Source organism: Equus asinus, chromosome 7, assembly GCF_041296235.1.
Source record: "Equus asinus isolate D_3611 breed Donkey chromosome 7, EquAss-T2T_v2, whole genome shotgun sequence".
Lineage (NCBI taxonomy): Eukaryota > Metazoa > Chordata > Mammalia > Perissodactyla > Equidae > Equus > Equus asinus.
This window is the reverse complement of record NC_091796.1, coordinates 39811548-39835087: the sequence shown is the minus strand read 5'-3', so window position 1 is coordinate 39835087 and position 23540 is coordinate 39811548. Positions and strand designations below refer to the sequence as shown.

The following is a 23540-nucleotide window of genomic DNA, read 5'->3' as shown; positions in this document are numbered from 1 at the left end:
AGCAGAGCACACGGAACTTTTAACCACTGAGCAATGGGGCCAGTCTCAGTGTTTATAATTTTATGTCGTGGTTTTCATTTTCATTTCTCTGGTGACTGATGAGGTTGAGCAACATTTTATATGTTTTTGGATATTTGGATATCCCCTTTGGTGAATTACGAGTTCAAGTCTTTAGTCCACTTTTTTTATTGGGTCATCTTTTTCTTATTGATTTGTGGCAGTTCTTGTGTATTGTCTTTTGAACCTCTAAATAGTGTCCTTTGATGAAGAGAAGTTCTTAATTTTAATATATCAAATTTGTTGATATATTAAGCCTTTCTGTATTATGATGACAAATGTCCTTGTGATACCTTTACATTTAGATCTAGAAATCACCGGGGGTTGAATGTGAGTGTGGTATGACATACAGATTGTTTGATTTGTTTTATATGATATCCGATTTGCCAAACACATTTTATTGAAAAGGCCATTCTTTCCCCCACTGCAATGCAATGTCACCTTTGTTAAAAACAAGTGACCAGATATGTGTGCTTGTACTAGACTCTATTCTTTTACGTTAGTCTTTTTGTCTGTTCTTGTACCCAAATCATCTTATTTTGATTATTGGTAGCTTAATATCTGGTAGAGGCAGTCCACCAAATTTGTTTTATTTCTTGGTTATCATTGGCCTTTTATATTTTTGTAGAAATTTTGGAATAGTATCAATTTCCATAAAAGTCTGTGGTTTTAGATTAGGGAATGCATCAAATATATAGACCAGTTTAGGGAAGAGTTAAAACTTTTGCCACCTTGAATCTTCTAATTCATGAGTCTAGCTTGTCCTCCTGTTTATTTAAGTCTTCTCTAATGTCTCTTAATAACTGTGGTAGTTTTCTTAGGAAAGGCCTTACACATCTTTTAATAGGTTTGTTCCTACTTAACTGCTGATTTTTTGCTGCTATTCTAAATTGTTTCTGTTTTATGTTGAAGAGATAGAAATAAATTTTTATATATTGATTTTTCCCCGTGAATGTGGTAACTTACTAATTCTAAAGTGTATAGTTTCTTATGAATTCTCTGAGTATACAATTATGTTGTCTCTAATAATTACAGTTTTATTTATTCTTTTAAAATGCTTATATCTTTATTACATGATTGCTCTGGATAATATCTTCAGTACAGTGTTGAATAGAAGTGGTGATAGCTTCCATCTGTATTGTGTTTTCAATCTCAGGAATAAAGATTTTTCTCTTTCACCTTTATGGAGGGAGCTTAATGCAGATTTTTTATAGAAGTTTTTTATCATATTAAGGAAGTTTTATTCTTTTCCTAGTTTTCTCAGTTTTAATCACAAATAGTATTTTCTGCATCTATTAAGATGATTGTTTTATCCTTTATTATATTAATGTGATAAACAACCAATTGTTTTTCATATAATAAACAAAGTTTTATTCCTGGAAGAAACAAAATACACACACACACAAATGCAATTTGCTAATTTTTTGCTTAGGATTTTGACTTTTATGTTTGAGGGAGAATTTGGCCTGTAATATTCCTTTCAAGTAATGTCCTTGTCAGATTTTGCTAGTAAAAGTAATGCTGGCATATTAAAATCACTTAGTAAATATTCTATTTGATGGAAAAGTTTATAGAAGATTATTATTTCTTTTCAAAATATTTGGAGAAATTCACTTGTAAAGTTATCTAGGCCTTGAGATCTCTTTGTGGAAAACTTGTAATCATAGATTCAGGGCCAGCCCCATGGCCTAGTGGTTAAGTTCGGCACTCTGCTTCAGCGGCCTGGGTTTCGGTTCCCGGGCACGGACCTATAGCACTCATCGGCTGCCATTCTGAGGTGGTGACCCACATACAAAATAGAGGAAGATTGGCACAGATGTTAGCTCAGGGTGAATCTTCCTCAAGCAAAAATAAGTAAATAAATAAATAAAATTGTAATTATAGATTCAATTTCCTTAGTAAATGTAGAATTTCTCTTAAATTCAGTTTTTGTAAATTGTTTTTTTGAGAATTAAAAAATTAACAGCTCTATTGAAGTATAATTGACGTAAAATAAACTGCACACATTGAAAGTGTACAAGTTGATTAATTTTGACATATGTATACATCCATGAAACCATTACCACAATTAAGATAATGAACATATTCGTCACCCCAAAGAATTTCCTCATACCCTTCTGACATCTTTACAATAGTCAGTCTTCCAATCCATAAGCATTGTATGTACCCCATTTCCCCCATTTACTTAGATCTTCTTTCATTTTTTTTTAATGTTTTGTAGTTTTCAGTGTCCAGCAGGGTTTTTCAACCTTAGCACTAATGATAGTTTGTGCTGGATCATCTTCTACTGGGAGGGTGGGCAGGGGCTTGGGGAAGGCTGTCTGTCCTGTGCATCAAAGGATGTTTGCCAGCACACCTGGCCTCTGCTCACTACATGTCAGCAGGATCCCATACCTCTAGTCCTAACAATTAACAGTATTCTCTAGATATTGCTAACTATCCTATAGGGGACAAATCTCCCAAGGCCAAGAGGTTGAGAACCACTAGTGTAGATGGTCTCACACATGTTTCATTTGGATTGATTTATTTCAAAAGGGTGTTCACACTATTGTATATAGTATCTTTCTAAAATTTCATTTTCTATTTGGTGCTGGCATTTAATGATAACATTGATTTCTATGGATTATGATTCAACAATTCTGCTAAATTTACTTGTTATGCTAATAATTTTTGTCGATTTAGGAAAAAAACTTGAGCTGGCACTTCAAAAAGCATGTTATGAAAATGGTCAATAGACATGAAAAGCTCAGCTTCATTAGTCAAGTAAACACAAATGAGACTGTGATGAAATACAACTACACATCAAGGAAAATGGCTAATATTACAAGCAAACAAACATAAAAATAAAAAAACATATGGGGCTGGCCTGGTGGCACAGTGATTAAGTTTGCACTTCCTGCTTTGGTGGCCCGGGGTTCCCCTGTTCGGTTTCAAGGTGTGGACCTAGCACCACTTGTCAAGCCATGCTGTGGCAGATGTCCCACATATAGATTAGAGGAAGATGGACACAATGTTAGCTCAGGACCAATCTTCCTCAGCAAAAAGGGGAGGATTGGCGGCAGATGTTAGCTCAGGGCTAATCTTCCTCAAAAAAAACCCCAAACATATATAGACCATAACAGATGTTGGTGAATAAGTGAAGCACATGGAACTCTTGCTTTACTGGGAGTATGCAACCACTTCGAAAAATGCTTTGAGAATATTTATTGAAGTTGACCCAGAATTTAAATTCCTACGTTTATAACCAATGGAATGCTATATATATTTACCAAAAGACCTGAGCAGAAATGTTTATATGGCCAGACTGTTCACAAGATTCAAAACCTGGAAACTACTGAAATATCCATGAACAGCACAATGGACAAAGAAATTGCTGTGTAGTATTCCAGTGTGAATTTACCACAATAAGAGCAAATGAACTACCTCAACATGCAGCAGTATCAGTGAATCTCACAAGTATGTTGAGCATGAGTGCCCAATACAAAAGTATATGTGCTGTGTAATTCCATCTCTGGAAAGGCCAAAGGCAAGCAAAACTTATCCATGGTGTTATATTCTCCTTGGGGGTTAGTACCTGGGAGGTAGCACTTCTGAGTGCTGTTACTGCTCGCTCTTCATCTGGATGCTGATAACATCCGAGTGTTCAGTTTGTGAAAATGAATCAAGCTATATTCTTGTGATTTGTTCACTTTCTATATATGTTACACTTCAATAAAAAGTTATAAAAACTTTTTAAAAAAGTATTCTTCCCATAATTTGGCTCTGTAATAGCCAATTTGGTCTTTCACCCTTGCAACTGGAGTTATCTTGCTCCTCCTTCCCACCACCACTACATAATCACCACCACCACCCCTAGCCCATCACGCCATGAGGTTAGTAGGTCTGGTTTCAAAGCTGAGTCACAGCTTTTGATCTGGATGAAGTGTGTTATTTTTCCCCTACTTCTTGTACCTTGTTTCATTGGTGACTCATTAAGGTCAGCTAGGAAACTGTAATTAGCGTTAGTTTCAGTTTAAAAAAATGCATCCATAATTGGATTGCATTGACTAGAAAGAGTTGTTCATGATTAACTTTTTTTTTAATTTGAGTTTTCTCTTTCACTTGATCATAGTTCACTTGGAGAGGGGTACTTGTGAGCTTCCGAATTATATGTTCAAAGACACGAAAAGTAGATTCTCCCTCTTAGTCTTATTAAAGACCTATATCTCTGTAGTCATCTTTTTAAAAAGTATTGATTCAAACCAATATAAATTTTCCTTGAATTTGTGTCCTTGATTTGGTTATCTAATTTAGAATTTCCTACTTATTTAGATACAGATCTCTTGGTGAAAACTTTAATTTCACTTTCTCGTTTTTTCTTGCAAACTTGAGAGAGTTGTGCATCAAATTATTTTCTTTAACCGTATAATGTACTATATGGATTTTCAGTTTACCTGGCCATATTAAATTTTTTATTCTATTTCTTTATTGAATATTTGGAAAATTTTGTTTATTTCAATGTTTTTGGAAAAGAAATATTTTACTAAGCCTTTATTTTACAAAAGTTTTAAAAAATTATAAAATAAACTTAGATATAAAACACCTTAAGTCTTATGCATATCGTTATATTTTTTCTCTAATGTTTTAAAATGTTCTTATTTTTTTTCATTTTCCCAGATTTATTATTTCGCTTAGATTTTCTATTTAGTTTCCTGTATTTAGTCCAAGAGAGCAATTTTGTCATTTTAGAATGAATGTAAATATCATAGTTTTTCTTGAATTGATTTCTAAATTAACTAAATTGCATCTTATTTTGTAAAGAGATGTTTGAATTTATTTTATTGCCATAATTTCTCTACTCCTTTTAGGGAAATAGATCACTTTTTATTTCTAATGTTGACGGCATTCACATTTACTCTTTTTTTTTTGGCCTTTATATGCAAATTCGATGAATATTCTTCCTATTTAATTTTTTGATTTGATTTTGTGCCATATGCCTCACATTGGCTTTCAAATTATACATGATTTTCTTCCAGAATTTAGTTTGGCTCCCCTTGCCTAATTGTGTACGATATTTATTTAACTGCATTTTATCCCCGTTTATGAGGTAGGAACTATATCATGGGCTATCTGAACTCCCAAATGACACATTGTTAACTTGTCAGTGTGCAGTTATTATTTCATTAGATGGAAACATTTTTCAGTTATTATGATAATGAATTGTGCCAGTGGTAACTGATGTTTAAACAGTTTGGAATTTTAAAAGCCATCTCTCCCCTTTATCATTTGAGTACATTTGGCAGTTGATTTGATTGTTTGCACGTAGGTCATATGTGGCCTGTGGGTGAGAGCATATGGTGGCATCAGATAGCTCTGTGTTGGGGGCAGGGACTGTGTGTGGGTATCTTTTGCAGGGGCGATGCTGCATTTTTACAGTATGGCTTCCCTAAGAATGCCTCTTAGGGCTCCCACATTCTCACATTTTTTACCTAGTCAGTTGTATATCATTCAGTGATACAAAACTTCTGTCAAAAAGATTAAAATTCAATGCATTCCTACAGTTGCTGGAAAAAACAGCGATACAGTCGTAAAATGTGCAATTCTTATTTTCCTATGTTTCCGTACTATATGAAATTAATTAAGTAGGTCCTCATACTCCTGCAATTTCTAGTTGATGGACAATAGATTATTCTTTAGGTATTATTGTTTGCTTGCTAAGATGAGATATAGAATTCAAGGGAAAACAGATAATGTTGTTTTGACAAAAATTTGAGAACTATTGTTGATTCTACAGTTGCTGTTATTTTGCTAAACTTCTTCTCATACTCTTTTTAAGTGTATTTTTAATCACGAAGTACGGTTTTGGCTCTTTGTTTTCTACTTTATAGATTTACTGCAAGATATGTTTGCTTTAGAAACTCATCCTTTTTATTTGACAGAGAATATGGCTGACGGTATTTTAGTAATTCCTGCCATTTAAAGAAGAATCGTATTATAGTTTTAGAGTCTAAATGATTGTTACTCCTGGTATTTACATTGACACACCTAAATAAAGCTTGACATTCATTAAGATTACTTGCTTGCAGGCCTGAACAGAGAGATAAGAGATATGGAAGAATTTAGGTTTTCGGGGAAGGAGCCAGTCATTTAATCATGCTTTTATACTCCAGAATACTTGTCTGTTTTGCCTGTAGCTTGCAAAATTGGCTGACAAAATGAGTTTCCTTGTAGCTGCTCTAAAACAAAAGCCCTTCTGATATTTTTTAAGCTAGTTTTCCTGAGAGACTTTTTAGCTGCCCCCAACTTCTACAAAGTTTTTAGCTCAGAGCACCAAAAAAGGCTTCAGGGGTCTATTAAATGCCTGAAATGCCGTGCAGCATTTGTATGTGTGTGTGTGTGTGTGTGTGTGTGTGTGTGCACGCGCGCATGCATTTGCCTATTTGTTTGTTTATTTCTAGGGTATTTTCGTCAAGGTAGAGACTATGTTGCTGTAACAAAGAATTCCAAAAAAGGGCAGCTTAAACATGATAGCACTTTTTCTCCTGTGTAAGAGCCTGCAAGTAGACACTTGGCCCATGGTAATGAGGCAGGTCTACGCTTCAGAGTTGCTCATTCTCCAGCTGGCACATCCACATTCTAGCTCAAGGATTGCGGAGGGCAAGCTTACAGAAGTAACGCACAAGGTACACACATCACGTTTGTTCACATTCTCTGTTGAGAACTTAGTCTTATGGTCACAACTAACTGGCAGAGAGTCTGGGAAATATTGTCTCTAATGTTGCTGTTTGTTATTATACGCAAATGAAGGACGGAGCGGATAGTGGGAGACAATTAGCAGTCTGCCACACAGTTTTCCTCCATAGTTTTCATTCAGGGCAGAAAAGTCATTGTGAACCCAAACTGTTTAAAACCCCTGTTGTGGAGTAAAAGTTCTCAGAAGCAGTGACCCTATTTTAAAATGCATATTTTGTGAAGCCTTTTTTTCCTGTCTTAAAACAAAAGTCACAGAAAATGTAACTTTCCTGCACACAGATTTTTAAAAATCTATAAATAATATGGTGTAATATACAAAATGAGTAAATTATTTTTAATAAATCGTTGTGTGTTTCAGTATGTAAATGGTCAGCCATGCACCTCTGCGAAGGCTCGTGGGGGTAGAATAACCACAAACACGCACACAGAGAACGACTGATTGCCATAGCTACAGCTGGACACTGAGTAGTAGATTGTTGGCAGAAATGCAGAGTTAACTTCAGTCATGCGGTTTTCCATGAACAACTTTTATAAAAGTTTTGAACACAGCAATTGCAGTATTCCATTAGGTGCATTGCTGGAAAGAAAATTCAGTATATGCTAAAACCCATGCAAAAGGGCAGTGTTAGAATCCAGTCTTGGATCACCGTAGCAGGTGTTTTCCTTGAGTGCATGTCCGCTGAGTCGTTTGTAAGGCATATGGAGTGCAGAGCAATTCTCCATTGTGTGTGGTTCTGTGCACATTACGGGGCCTCTGCATCTTTCCTCTTTGTCCACTAAAGGCCAGGAATGCCCCCATAATGTGAAAGCAACCCCACCAACACACACACTTCAAGTGGCATTTTTAGTTTTAGAAAGTTTTTCCCTTAGAAGTCGTCTTTGACTCTTGCCCTTTCAGTTCTCCAGTGGTAACCCTGCGCCCACACGCACTCTCGTCCTTTGCATCTCCGCAGTGTGTGTGCACGTGTTTCGGTACAGCCACCTTCGAGGATTCAGATTACCTTCAGTGCAGGTGGCCACCAGCTCACAGAATCACACCACTCATTGAGCTTGTCTGCATCTGCTTTTTTAAACACTATTTCACCCTGTTTCCATTAACTGTCACTTCTTTGGGCTTGATCTTCGGATTTGCTGTCATTGTTTTTTTTCCCATTCCTCTACCTATGTCGTAGAATGTTGGATCTGGAAGAAATATTAGATATCTTCATTTTGATCATTTCATTTTACATACCTTTTAAATGAGTTTCATACAGTTACAGTAGCTTGCCCAAGGACATACGGTTAGTTCTGTAAAGTGGGCCAAGGGTATTTCTTAGTGCGCCCATATTTCCCTTGAGAAGCAAGCATCCTTTTTATTCTGTTTTCCCCAACTCAGCTTTAGACCCTAACTTATTTACTGAATGGGTGGTATTCTCCAGGCCCGTGGTGTACACGTGTCTCCCCCGGTCCCTATACTCACACTCCCTAGTCTCGCCCATCTTCTCCCCTGGTCCTTCTCTATGTGGCTCATGATGAATTCATTCTGGAAGGACCTGTGTCATCTCCCCTCTATTTCTCTTTGCTTAAACTTGCTTATTAGTGTGATCTTGAATCTGCTTCTTGGTAGGGACCTTTTCAAGCCCCTTGTCCATTTTTTGATGACTGGTTTAGTTAAAATTTATAATTGGCAAAGTCACTTAAGTGGGAACAAGTTGAGTACAATGCTTTAAAGTACACTGAGCATGAAGGAAGGTGGGAGGTTCTTCCACCTGGCAACAGGTCCCTCTCTTCCTTCCACATACCCCCAACAGTAAGTGACTCAGGACACTGGACATGAAGGTCAAGTGAGGTCTCAGTATTTTACTTTATTCCTGCTCCCCCGTGAAATACTTCATGCTATTCATACACTGGGGCTAAACACTGTGTTGGAGACTGTGTTTTAGATTGCTCGCATAAGTTCACTGAACTAACTAGGTTCTGCACGTTTTTAATTTAAATTCTGGATCTACATGACCTTACTGAGACTTTTTTTAAGCTCTCCGTTTGCTCTGGATTTTTTTTCCTTATTCCTGCTTCTGAACCAGCAAGTTCTTTAAAAACTCAGCAAATTCATTCCTAACACTCTAGGACCAACCTGGCATGTACAGGTCAGCTGTGTACATTAGCGTATTAAAAAACTCAAGGCCTACACATTTCACCCCACTATTATCTCTTTCTTGTCACTTTAGCCTTTTTAAATGTCGTTTAGACATTTTATCACATTCAATTTAGCCTCTGTTATCCCTCAAACCACAGTAACTGGGGGAAGGGTAATTTGGCCGTAGGGACTGGACCCAATACAGACTTGTAATATTCAAAAATACATGTGAGTAATGCCTGAGACATCACCTTTGTATGAGTAATATTTGTGTCTTTAGTAATGATGTTTCTATTTTTATCTTTAGTTTTAGAAAAGATCTTTTTTTTCATGTTTATTGAGTATTTACAGAAAAACCAAGAGTGTCAAAACTAGTTTTATATTTTATGACCTCTTTACATTTAAGAAGTGTTGGGGGGCTGGCCTGGTGGCATAGTGGTCAAGGTTGTGCACTCCACTTCTGCAGATCCTGGGCACGGACATACACACTGCTTGTCAAACCATGTGGTGGCAGCATCCCATATATAAAATGGAGGAAGATAGGCACAGATGTTAGCTCAGGGACAATCTTCCTCAAGCAAAAAAAAAAGAAATTTGAGATGCATAAAATTAAAAATGAAACTTTTGAGATAGAGGTAAAGAGACACATGGCAGCTGATAAAGAGAAAGAGGAAGGAGTGTGGTCATTATATCAGAAACCCCCCTAGTGAAGGCCCTGTGTTCGAGAACACCACTTATTTCAAAGATTCCTGAAATCAAAGGCAAAAGACAAATGCTAAAAGTCATATAAACTTTATTTTTTTAAAAAGGAATCATTAGTTTGCATGTAAGAGGTGCCAAGCAGTGTTTGAATAATATTTCAATGGCGATTCTGTAAGAATGGCGAGGACATGGTCCACAAAGGCCATTTCTTATCCTTACCTTTGACAGCAGGTTGAGAATTCATTGAATTAGAATTTATAAAGATGGGTCAATTCAGGGATAGAGTAATAAAGTAGAGTCCAGCTCTGTAATTCTCTATTGCTCTGACTTGCTATACTTTAGATACTGGAAGGCAACATTTCCTATAGAGCATCAGTCTCACAGAATGTTCTATGGGGAGCAGTACTTTGAGTTTTCAGGAGTTTGAGAAAAGCTGCATTGATTTGCATAGAAAAGTCTCCAACTCTGTAGTGATGGAAATTGCTGAACTTTTTGTAAACAGTATTTCTCAAATTTAATTTTTATTTATTATTTCCCTAGGAACATCTCATGGGTTACTCTTATAGAATGTATTTTGGGAAATGAGGAAGTAAAGGAATAAAGGTTTGGCATATCGCTAATCTGTGACAGAGGTATTTCAAATATCAGGTGACGGAGAGACATTCTCTGTTACTAACACAGGGAGAGTTTGTGTTTTAGAGTTTTCATCTAGCTGAGTGTCAGCGAGATTTAGGTGGCATGTTGGCATTTTGTTATGAAAATTTACAGGTTGATTTGGAGTCTTATCTGTATGAATCTCTACCCTTAGAGTGTGCTATAAGTTATTAATTTGCATTGCAGTCCAACTTTTTTCATGGTCTTTGGCTTTCTTTGCAAATGGAATTTCTTTCTCCAGTGAACTGCACCCTCTTTTCAAAGTGAAAAATGTTTAATAGATTACTCAGTGTAATACTTTTTAGTTGTATTTGTTTGGCCTTACTTAGGTTGCAAGAAATAGAGATCTGCTGGGGAAAAAAAACAAAAAAACTTTAAGTAATTACGGAGAAGGAGGAGGAAAACATACACTGACCTCTCTGATCTTTTGGTAAACAAGTGTGGGGTATTTTGGTTCCTCTCAAGATCTCTCTTATGGTATTTCAGATCTTATTCCTTTCCCTGAGACAGAGAGGAGGTGATTAATTGATTCTGTTAAGTCATAGAATGTCGCTCTGTGATAGCTTTGCCTCTGGCACTGATCTCTGGACCAGTCAGCTATGGCCTGGGTAGTAGGACTGATTTTGCTTAAGGCTAAGGGGCTGATTTCTCAGAAGTGGGTAGGAGTGGTCAGGTGACCAGCCAGCACTAAGGCAGCAAAGCTTGCTCAGTATACCAGATTCTCCAGCTGAGAGACCTCCTTTCAGAGCTGATAGTCCCTTCCAAATGTTGCTTCTTAGACATCATGGTATCTGTATTCAGGTGCTGTACACTTAAGAGGATTTTAAATTTTATTTTTCTAATTGGTTTAATATATTTTTATTTTAAATTTTAATTTAAAAAAATACTACATATGAGGACATACTTGAGAATTCTGAGATTTACAAGATCACCAACTAAGCACTCAGTAAATAATGGTTAGTGTTATGTATTAATCTTTTAAAATTTCCCTCCTCATATGTAGTATGTTCTCAAATTTCGCTCCTCACTAAGTAGTATGTTGGGTTCTTTGCATTTATTATTCCTAATGCATGTAACAGCTTTGCAAGTGTGTTTGCTTTTCCCATTTGAATAATGAGACAAACAGAGACTCAAAGCTGTTAAGAAAGTGGAGCATCTTCAGACAGTTAGAAAATGCAGAGCTAGGATCAGCAGCCCGATTTTCTGACTCAATCCAGTCCTCTTTGCACTGTGATGTGTTGGGTTACTTATCTAAGGAGTATACCAAGGAATGTCTTGTGTATATATATCAGATGGTTGATTGTTTGTTTTAATTTCTTAGAGGATATTAGAGGAACCAGGATATACATAAAATTTAAATCCTACCAGAGTATTCTTTCCATTTTCTGGTTTGTGTACAACTGATTGATTTAATTGGAAAGATGCATTATTCACATTTTGAAATATGTTGTAGTAACGTAACTGTGGTGTTGACAACCCCAGGTGAAAGTTCAGATCCACTGTCTGCTTTTTTTTCCTCTGTCTTACTTTACATCAAAGACAGTAACTAAAAGTATCTCCTGCTGTCTGTATGTTCCTTATAAATCAGTTGTTTATACACCCTAACGAAATTGTCTTTTGGGCATTGGCATTGAAAGACTGGATAAGGTTACATAGATGCATCAAACAGTGATACAGCTAAACTGCAACAAAAATTAGTTTATTTAACAGTATTTATTAAGCACCTACTCTGTCATGATCCCTGCCCTCATGGAGATTGGTCTGCTCTTTTTCTTTATAATCCATCTTCTTTGATAATACTGCTTAGAGTCCTGTATTCTCTCCCCCATGCCATAGACACAGGTACACTCAAACACACCCATCAACAGATCATTTTCTTTCTCAGCTGATAAAGGAGAAGCAATCAAATGAGTTTTCTTCATCTCCCCTGTATTAGTTCTGTGTGCTGTGTAACAAATTACCCCAAATTTACTGTCTTAAAATAGCATGTTATTATCTCACAGTTTCCATGGGTTAGGAGTCTGGGCACAGCTTAGCTGATTTCTTTGTTCAGAGACTTACCAAGCTAAAATTCAGGGGCCTGGCTAGCTGCATTCTCATTGGCCACTTGGGATCCACTTCCCAGCTCCTTCAAGTTGCTGGCAGAATTCAGTTCTTCACAACTGTAGGGTTGAAGCCCTCAGCTCTTACAGGTCACTTCTCTCCATAGGCAGTTCACAGCATGGTTGTTTGCTTCTTCAAGGCCAGCAGGAGAGTGTTTCTGCCTTCATTGGTTAAGATGGAGTCTTACATTACATAACATAATTAAGAGACTGACAACCCTTCACCTTTTCCATTTTCTTTCTTTCTTTCTTTTTCTTGGTGAGGAAGATTGGCCCTGAGCTAACATCTGTTGCCAATCTTCCTCTTTTTTTTTTCTCCCAACAGCCCCAGTACATAGTTGTATATCCTAGATGTAAGTCCTTCTAGTTCCTTTATGTGGGATGCCACCACAGCATGGCTTGATGAGCTGTGTGTAGGTCTGCACCCAGGGTCCAAACTAGCAAACCCTGGGCTGCCGAAGCAGAGCATGCAAACTTAACCACTACACCACCGGTCTGGCCTCTCCCATTTTCTATTGGCTAGAAGCAAGTCACAAATTCTTCTCACACTCAAGGAGAGGGGACTGTAGAAGGGTGTGACTCAGTGGGGGTGCCCTAGGGTGTATCTGCCACACTCCCTACCAAATAATAATAACTATTATTATAGCTAAACTGCTTGAGATCATTCCCTGAACCAGTACTATGCAAATTATTTTACATATATTTGTCAATTTAATCCTCATAAAACTCTATGAAGTAAGTAGTTATTCTTAGTTTACAAATGATAGAACCGAAACATGGAGAAGTGGATCCTCCAGCTAAGAATATCAATTTCATCCCAAAAAAAAGTAAAAAAGTAACAAACTTTGTTGCCACATGTTCTTTCAGCTACCACACTCTCACTCCATTTCCCTTCATAACAAGATTCTTTGCCGTCCTTTTCAGAGTTTTGATGGCTTCTCCTTCTTTACCCACCCCAGGGCTCACTCCTCCCCCTCCTTCACATACACCTCTGCCTAGAAATTAATGCCTCAGAGAGTCCTCCTGCACGCACGTGCACCTAGAACATCATCTCATTGCACTTGTTACTTTTCCTTCAGGGGCCCGTACACAGTTTGTCACTGCAATTTCATAGGACAGGGACTGTGTCTCATTTGTTTATTGTTGTATTCCCAGCACCTAGCACATAAAGGTTTTGAGTGGAAGAATGAATGCTTATGTGTTAATTAAAGGAAGCCATATGGTATAAGGGAAAAAGTAGCGTTTAGGGGGATCAAATCCTGCTTCACCAATTACCTACCTCCATGGTTGTTGTAGGTACTATATTAATGACAGTTATTATTATAGTTATTGAACAATAAGTGGATTGGGGCCGTTGTTAAACTAGTGAGAGGAGGTAAGAGGTACCTTCAGGCATAGATATTAACAGACGACAAAGGGGGAACTAAAGGCATACTAGGTACCCAGGCCTGGGGTTACTTAGAGCATCGTTTCCTTCTCTGGGCACTTACCATACTGTAATAATGAGCAGCATCCTTTTCTGTCCCATTCTAAGTGCTAGGCTCTTGTGGCAGCAGAAGCTGTCTGTCCATTTCACAGCTCCTGGCATGTAGTAGATTCTTTTGAAATGTTTGTTAAAGAAATGAGTGACTAATAAATAGTCACTTAAACACAGCTGTTCAGTATATTACAAGTGGAAACAGTGATTCATTGATTCTCACTACATTATCACATAACCTTATTTTATCTAGACAAGAACATGAGCTTGATTTTCACTAAATAAAGCATTAGTATTCTGTTTCATGGTTGAGTACATTGGAAATTTGATTTTTTATTTTCTTCCCACAGAGAGAACACTGATGAAAATACAATTATATAAGAAATTGTCTTTTAAGACATACACACATTCTCCTATTTTTTAAAACTTGTTCAAATTTTGTCTGCGTTTGGATAAAAAAAAAAAAAAAAACACTTCTCATCAAGGCCTATCAGATTGTCCCAATATGTGGCCAGGAGTTGTCCACAAAGTGTAATAAAAGAGATGAACCATAAATATCAAAACATACTCGTCTGCTTTTGAGAAGTTGATTAACTCTTGGTTTGTCAATGACTTTACGTTTGCCTTTAGATTTCTTTATTTCATTTATTCTCACCTCTTCCACCACAGGCTACATCTCTTCTGAGTATTGGAGACGTTGTAGCACTTTGAATAGAGATTCCTCCCCTTGAAATTTGAAACAGGATGATTCTTCCGAAAGGTGGCAGAATGTGAAAGTATAGAATAATCTCATTAGAGAATGAATTTGGTTTTTAATAATAATAGAAGATTAAGGGAAATTCTATGTAAGTATAGTAATTGAAATGCAATAATTTAAACCTTTTAAGAATTAATGTCAAGGTTCTCTTTCTTTTTTCATGTGTCTCTAATATTATATACATCCCTCAGACATGGTTTTCCCAATTGTATATGCTCAAATTCGTAGCAGCAATTATGAGAAAATCTTTCTTTTCTCTTATTACCAGGCAATTCCTTTTGCCCATTAATTAGGATCTGAGGAATTTCTTGCCAACAGGTCTTCCTGTAGGGGATGGCCTCCCCAAACTCTGATTGAACATCTGCCCTGCAGACCTGGAGGCTTGGGCAGGGTCGTCTGGTGGAAGGGAGAATGGTTCTCTTCGAACATGCAAGAGATTCCATTCTAAAGGAGACTGTTCTTAGCCAAGTAGTTGCATTGCTTATAAATTGTGTTTCTAGAGGAAGAAGAAAACTGCATATATGTGTGGGGTTGTGTGTGTATGTATGTGTATGAATGCATACACACATATGTATATGTGTGTATAGATACATGTAGATAGGGATATATAGAAATACACATACATACATATGTATGTATATTTTTTTAATGAGAAGGCAGTAATCAATTCCCACAAGACTATTTATCATGATGCCATCTTATAATCTTCTTTAGTTTTCCAATCCCTTTGCAATTTACATACACAAAAGTCTCATTTAGTAATTAAATGTTCCTGTGTACTTCTCCCGACCCCTCCTCTGCCTGAAGAATTTCATTCTAGTTAGAATTAACATCTGGTAGCATCCCGGGCGTGGTGAGCCTTCCGTCTCCCAAACGCTTCCGTGCTAGAGTTCTGCCCCGGTGCTTAGCAGTGGTCCCCAGAGCAGCAAGTAGTCAGAAGAAAAGGAAGCAGATCAGCTCAGAAGAGAGGCTTTTATTATAAAATCAATTTTAAAGCTCTGTCATAACTGTGACGACACAAAAAGCCTTCCTCTTTTCCATCTAAATGTTTTTTTTTTGGTACTATTTTCTTTTTTTCACTTTAGCTTAGTTCAGTGAATATATTTTTAAAAATTAGATGTAGAGAGGATGGAAATGGTGTAAGATTTTTTTCTTTAATCTCTATATAATTCCAAATATTCTTAATTACAACTTTATAAGGACAAGCCTTATTTTTTTTTTAAGAAAAGTTGTTACACATATTTATATTTTGATATATTTTTTAGAAAGGAATGTCAAATAATTGTTTCCTGCATTGGGTTGTGAACTTGAGGGTGTTTGAGCTTGTAGATTAAAGCTTATTATGTCATCCTTTATAAGTTTTCACTATTTTATGTATTTATTTTGAATATTTGATTCTTGTAAATCCAGCGGTTATCTCACATCCAAATCTGAAATTTTTGTCCATTTGTTCAACCTGGATTTAGTATCTAGTGTGTGCAAACTCATAGTGCTATGTTTATCTCATTTGACAGCTTCTGACAATGATACTTTCACACCTCTTAATCCATCGTTTCCCAGATTGTATTCTGGAGAGCACTTGTTCCATAAGATATTGATAATTGTTCTGTGAGAGGATTACAAGGTTAAAACCTTTGGAAATACTGCATGATAGATATATTCTTAGGGGTTTAAAGTAAATTGTAGCATATTAGAGAATACTTACAGCAAAGAAAACTAATCTTATTTCGTAAATACAGGCTATATTTATTGGATGGTGGAATCGATTTCCTTTTAGATGGATTACCCATTAAATTAAAATTACCGATTAAAACTCCTATTTTGCAAAGCAGAGTTCAGAAATATTGTCTTAGTGCAGTTTGGAAATAGCATTCAAAAATTATTGGCCAAATTGTCTTTAGTATACTGCTGTCCTATCTTTTTTTACTGATAGTATGTCTCTCAGCAGCCCTCTTTCATTTTTATGCCTAACTTTGTGCTGAAAGAATTACATTTTCCCTCATGGATAAAACTTGAACATACTTACAGAGCCTCCTGAGCCATCTGAATCATACTTAATGGTAAGATACAAAATGAAAACTTACCCTTTAGAGAGAATGATTACCCTGACTTTCATTCTTACTGGAGTGTGGAATACAAGGGCACTGAATGCTTGATCAGGGTACAAGAGGGTCAGTGGTTAACAGTTCATCTGCTCATTACACTCTTGCTATTGCGTTAGACTCCTGGTTGGGCTCTCACTGCCTAGGTTTTCTTTGCTCTAGAGACTCTATCGATTGCGTTTATTGGATACAACAGCTAACCTGGTGTGCTGCACACGATATTGACTTGAATAATTCTACATGGCTTGATAGATATTAGCACACACACAATACAGATCATCTTCTTGAAACACTTTCTCCCCTTGCATCGATGATGCTGCTTGCTCTGATTTTCTTCCTACCTCTGACTGTTTTTTCTCAGTCTTAGGATCTACTTCTTTTACCCATTCCTTCTATCTTGGTGTTTCTCAGGGGTCTGCTTTGTGCCATCTTCTCATCCTTATCCATATTTTCAACTATACTTTTATTTGCTAAAAATTCCTAGTTTTTGGCTGGCCCCATGGCCGAGTGGTTGAGCTCGCGCGCTCCGCTGCAGGCAGCCCGGTGTTTCGTTGGTTCGGGTCCTGGGCACAGACATGGCACTGCTCATCGAGCCACGTTGGGGCGGCGTCCCACATACCACAGCTAGAGGGACCCACAACGAAGAATATACAACTGCGTACTGAGGGGCTTTGGGGAGAAAAAGGAAAAAAATAAAATCTTTAAAAAAAAGAAAAAAAAATTCCTAGTTTTCTGTGTTTAATTCCCTCACTGTTGAGCTTCTTGCCCTAGTCTCAGTTATTGATTAGCCATCTTTACTCAGGTACTTTCAAGATACGCTTGTGTCAGCATATCCAAAGCAAAACCTATTATTTCATTGTCCAAAATACATCTCTTTCTTGTGCCTTTTCGTGTCCTGGTATCTGCTACTATCATCTACTCAATTATCCAAGCCTTATACCTGGGAATTATCTTTCACACGTTTGTCTCATTCACCACCTACACACATGCTCCTTCAGCCCCATCATTTCTGGTTCCTGTCCCTCTCTTGAATATGCTCCCTTCTCTTTACTCCCACTGCCTGAACAGTCTTAAGTCTTTCCATCATTTATTTCTTGGCATTCCCTTGAAGCTTCTTGACAGGTGTCCCTGTCTCTAGTCTTGCCTTTGTCCAGGGCATCCTCTACACTATATGCAGAATGATATGTCTATGACATCTTCTAGGAATTATAATCAGTATCTCAACCTTAGTTGGTTCAAGATCAGACCTCCCCTTCCCGTAGTCTTCTCCATTTTAATAAATAGTGATTTCATAATTTTAGTTGTCAAGACCAAAAGTCTTTGGCATTATCCTTGCCTGCTCTCTTTCTCCCATACCACACATCTAATCCATTATCAAGTCCTGTTGGCTCAAACTTCAGAATATAATCAGAACCCAGCCATTTCTCACTGCCTCTACTGCTGTCACCCTTGTTTAGGCAACTGTCATTTTTTCCTGGATTACTGTAATAACTGCATACTCGTGTCCCTGATAAGTCTTTTTATATTCTAAAACTGTGCTGTCTTATACTGTAGCCTCTAGCCACCAGTGGCTGTTGAACAATAGAAATATGACTGATCTGAATTGAGATGTGTTATAAAAATACACACCAGATATTGAAGAACTAGAATTCAAAGAGAATGAAGAATGTCTCATTAACAATATTTCATATTGATTATGTGTTGAAACAATAACATTTTGGATAGATTGGAATAAATAAAACATGTTAATAGAATTAATTTTACACGTTTCTTTTTACTTTTTCCATGAAATTACTAGAAATATTAAAATCACATGTTGCTGACGTTTATATTGCTATTGGAAGCTCTTCTCTGAAGTCTTTTTTAAACATAGCAGTCAAAGCTATCCTTTTGAAATGGTAGGTCTCTTCATTTCTCAGGCCAAAATCCCCCAAAGGCTTTCCAGGTCACTCAGGGGAAAAGCCAGTCTTAGAGTGGGCTACAAGGCCAGCATGATCCTGTCCCCTCAGCCCCTGTTTCTCTCACTTGGCAGTGCCTCTCCACCTCTGAAGGCCTCCTTGCAAGCCCCACCTGAGGGCCTGCGTTCACATCCCTTCACTTAGCACACACTCTTCCTCAGATGGCTGCCTGGCTGCTTCCTCACTTCTTTCAAGTGTCTGCGCGAATGTCCCTTATCAATAGTGGCCGTAAGAGGAACCCATCCGGAACACCCTTTCTGCTCACCCGCACACACTCAGCATGAACCTTTTCATCATGTTTTGGCTTCACTTTGAATGGCTCCCCGTTGTCTGTAGGATGAAGTCCGAATTGCTAAGTGTATCTAGGTGTCCCATTCTTATCGAGCCACCTTCCAACTCTCCAGCACATTTCTCACTGTTTCTTTAAGCAGCCCACATACCGTGCATTCTGAATCACTTGCAAGAAACCCATTAAAAGAAAAAAGTGATAAAGAATATATTAAAGATTTAAAAGATTATTATTAAACATAGATGTATTCTTGTACAGAATTAACATTCATTGATCCTCAAACACTGGATAGTGTGCAAGTAGCAACAGCATTTTAACCCTTTGAATTCCACTGACATGCATCCCATAAAATATTTGTTAATATAATCAATACCAAAGGCAAATAATGGTATACCCACTAATAAAGAGTTTAAACCTTTGTAAAAGGATCTCTATACGAATGTTTCCCTTTCTAATATCTATTTTCCTCTGTAACAATTACTATGATCAGAGTTTTTCTCCTCTTAATTAAAAAGGAAGCATAACTTATCAATAGCTTACTGAGACACTTCACCACAAGAGAGTTAGGGGAGTTTTTAGAATGAACGTTTCCCTTATGGGTAATCAGAAAAACAAAATTTATAGCTCAGGGCCAGCCCTGTGGCGCAGTGGTTAAGTTTGCACGTTCCGCTTTGACAGCCTGGGGTTCGCTGATTTGGATCCCAGGTGCGGACATGGCGCCACTTGGCAAAAGCCATGCTGTGGTGGGCATCCCACATATAAAGTAGAGGAAGATGGGCATGGATGTTAGCTTAGGGCCAGTCTTCCTCAGCAAAAAGAGGAGGATTGGCAGTAGTTAGCTCAGGGCTAACCGTCCTCAAAAAAACCCCAAAAATTTATAGCTCAGTGATAAATAAATAAATAAACCTTTCAGAAATGTTTATTGTTCTAGCTCATTAAGATGTTATGTCTTTGTGGACAGTATTTCTTAAACGCCATAAAATTAATAGTGTATTTTAAAAGTTTTATTGGTACGTATTTCCTCAGTCTAATTTAGCCCTAGTGTTTAATTATGCTGTCTTATACAGACTGGAAATCTGGCAGTTAATATTATTTTTCTGTTTTAAAAGAAAAACATTTTCCTTCAGGGCTAGCTTCCATATTCTTGAATGTGTTTACTTCACACTGCCTTGCATTTTCATGCGCTGAGGTCTTGAGACTCCGTCAGAGCTAATCTGGATCTGGTGTTTCTTTGTGTCTTAAAATTATGCTGAAATTTCAGTTAATAACTAATCATGCCCCTAGCCTGGCAGAATACACGAAACTAAAATCCTGCATATCAGCTAGCAGAGTTAAATTTTAAATCTTTCACTACACAAAGCAAGGATGGTGTAATAAACCTTTACTGAGTACCTGCAATGTCCAAGCATTTCATGGACAACAGAAGATCCTGAGGCACCATGCATGTCCTCAAATGTAAAAGAATTCTCACCTTTTCCACCGTGCCTTCTACAAATGCACTTTATAGCAAATAAATTCCTTTACCTCTCCAGGAAACTTGCCTTCCACCTACTAGTCCTATTTAAAATCTGTGCAGTAAGAATATCTCTTCCCTTTTTGTCTTCCTAAATGGAGTTGCTTTTTCTCAAGGCTCCCAAACCACAAGGACAGATATTCAGAATCAGTATTTGCAGAAAGTTTCAGACTTCTTAGAGGAGTATCATTTAGATGGACTGACTCCTCCTCATCCTCCTTGTCTTTGCTAGACATCCTTGATGACAGTCTTTGAAGACTTGTACTCGAGCTCGGCTGCCTTGTTCATCACCCCATCTCCTAGAATCATCCTGAGCATGTTCAGTGTCTCCCGAAATACTCTTCCAGTGCCTTTACCCCCTCAGTCCTGAAGCTCTTCACTCAATCCTGAGCATGTCTCAGATTTGCCTCTTTTATCATCTTTTGTACCCTTCTAGCAGTGTCTTTGGATCTGTTTGTTCCTCTCAATTCCATCCTTTTCACAGCCAATAAAGTCATCTTTTTAAACACAGATATTTTTAGGCTATTCCCAGGCTTAATCCTTTTCAGTACTTTCCCATTACCTAGAGCAGTGCTTCCCACTTTTCCACATTGAAAAAGGTAGTAAATATGCAGGGGTAAATTGAGGGGGAGACTTGGACCTGGAGGCCACTAACCTGGGGCCTCATGCTGATTCGAGCCTGCCTCAGGTTTACCTTCTGGTATGTTCGCTGGGCCACCCCCACCTAGAGGATAAAGCCCAAACACCTTAGCTTTGATGTCTTAGGATCCTCCCCTGCCCTTTCCCTCCCAAAAGGGAGTCAGGAACAAGAACTTGAGTGCAGGTAGTTTGGAAGCAGAAGCCAGGGATTAGAGAGTGTGAGGCAAGGAGAGGAGAAGTCCTCTGAACAACTGGGGCTCAATTTGCTCTGGACTCTCTTAGAAAATGTGTAGAATGAGTCACAGAATTGTCCCACAGAAGGACAATAGAGAACAGGACCTTTTACCACAGGCTCTTGTCTCCCACAGACCTCACGGCCTTCATGCTTCAGAGGAAGTCCTAGAGTTCTGTAGGCTAGGGTGGAACAAGTGTGTTGAACTGGTTACCCCAGCTGCTCTGTCATCACGCAGGCCAGATATTATGGAATGAAGCATTGCGAATGTCTGGTACAGTCTACTCCGTATCACTCAAATCTTATTGTGCTTCATGTTAAGTCTGCTCTGTCACTAACTCTTTAAGGAGTAGCTCGTCATGATATTTTGGAAAGGAAAAAGAAAGAGCGAGACTTATGACCAGAGGGTGAGGGACCAGCTGCAGGCTCCACTAGTCTCAAACCGGTCTTAAGCTGTGATTGAGGTTCACCATCTCCCTTCTCTGACACCCATTTCTGATTGTCCTCTCCTTCGGCCAGCACTTCTGCTAGCTTGCCTGGTGAAATGGCCCAGACTGTCATCCCTTGACTGCCTTGCCCTCTCAGGCTGTCGTTGCTGTAATCCATGTTCACTGTTACCACCAGGCATGGAAGCAGTGGGAGAGATCCCAGTGACTCCCCAGCGTTCCCAATATCCTCCTCTCTACCCCTACTCTATAATAGTGATCTTCTTTCCTCATAATGATGAGGGCTGTTTATCTCACCTGCCCAGTACCCCCTTTATTTGCCTGCTGATCCGCCAGCAGGATAGGCTCAAAGTGACCGAGCAGAGCTTTAGCTACAGTGGAGCCCTTACCGTGTCCACTAGTGCAATGGTGCTCGACTAGAGATGGTTTGCCTCTAAGGGACATTTGGTGATGTCTGGAGACATTTTTAATTGTCACTTCTTGGAGAGGGGTTGCTAATGGTATCTAGCAGGTAGAAGCCAGGGGTGCTGCTAAACATCTTACAATGCACAGGATATGCTCCCACGATAAAGACATACTTGGACCTAAATGACAATGGTACCAAGGTTGAGATAGTAGAAATCTGCCTTAGTAGAAATGATTCCCCCTTGGGAACTTGGACTTCTAATCTCACATAGTCTAGAGCTGTGGGGACAGGAAGGACGCAGTCTACAAGGACATTGGGAATGATGGTGAAAATGTTCATTCATTCCACCTCTTGGTTCTCAGACCTGTGTATTCTCACTTTTGCGGGCACAGCACCAAATATCATCCATTGGTTCAGTGCATATGTTGCATTCCAGAGGCCAGTGTCCTAGAATTTTCTAATCAAAAGATGAGAAGCCTGGGACATTTATCTACTCACATCTTGGAGTTGTGGTATGACCATGAGGTGGGACACTGGCACGGTGATGTAACTGTACGTTACAGCTATGCTGAGCTCACATAGGTGGAAGAGACTTACAAAGACCAGAAGCATCTGCTAAATGTTGAATATATTCAGAATATAAGGGCAGGGACTTTTTCTTTATTGTCACTGTATTGCCAGCACCCACACAAGTGCCTGGCGCATAGGTTCATGTGAGTGGCTTAGTAAGTATCTGTTGAATAGAAGATGAAAAAACTGTAAGGAAACATTGAATCAATGAATGAAGTCTTGCCTGAAATTTTCCAAATGTATTGAATATTTTAGTGTGGTTATCAGTATCTTCTTAAATGAAGAAATTCAGGATCTTAAATCTGTGGCTTCTCTATTGATGTCATGATGGTAGCATTCAACATATCTCATATTTTTGCACAGTCTCTCTTTTCTGGATTTGATTGGCCATTATCCAGGTTGGAGTAGTTAGTATAAAATTTACTTTTAGATTCAGTCTTCTCCTTTACTCTTGAATGATGGTTTAGCTGACGCATTCACAAAGGCATTATTTGAGTTAAATTTTGAAAGAGGGATGGTGTTTCAATGGGTAAAGATTGAGTGTAGAGAAGACCACAGAAAACAAAAACATGGGCATAAGAAATTTGAGTGTGTTTTCAGGTAACAGTCACTAATTAGAGCTTAGCATATATGAAATGTGTATATGGGAGTAAGAGGAAATCTTTGAAAATATAATTGGAGCTACAGATTGCCAGCCCTTTGAGTACCAGGCTAAAACATCCTCACGCCTTCATAAATGGTCAAGTTACTGATTGTTTATGATGTCCTGCCTCTACAACAAGGTCACA

The 23540-nt window shown here is 38.1% G+C and overlaps 1 protein-coding gene across 1 annotated transcript in view; it reads left to right on the top strand.

Moving 5' to 3' along the window:
- Positions 1–23540, top strand: part of ASXL3 (ASXL transcriptional regulator 3) — a 165648-nt gene that overhangs the window by 124731 nt on the left and 17377 nt on the right. The gene's annotated exons all lie outside the window — the stretch shown is intronic.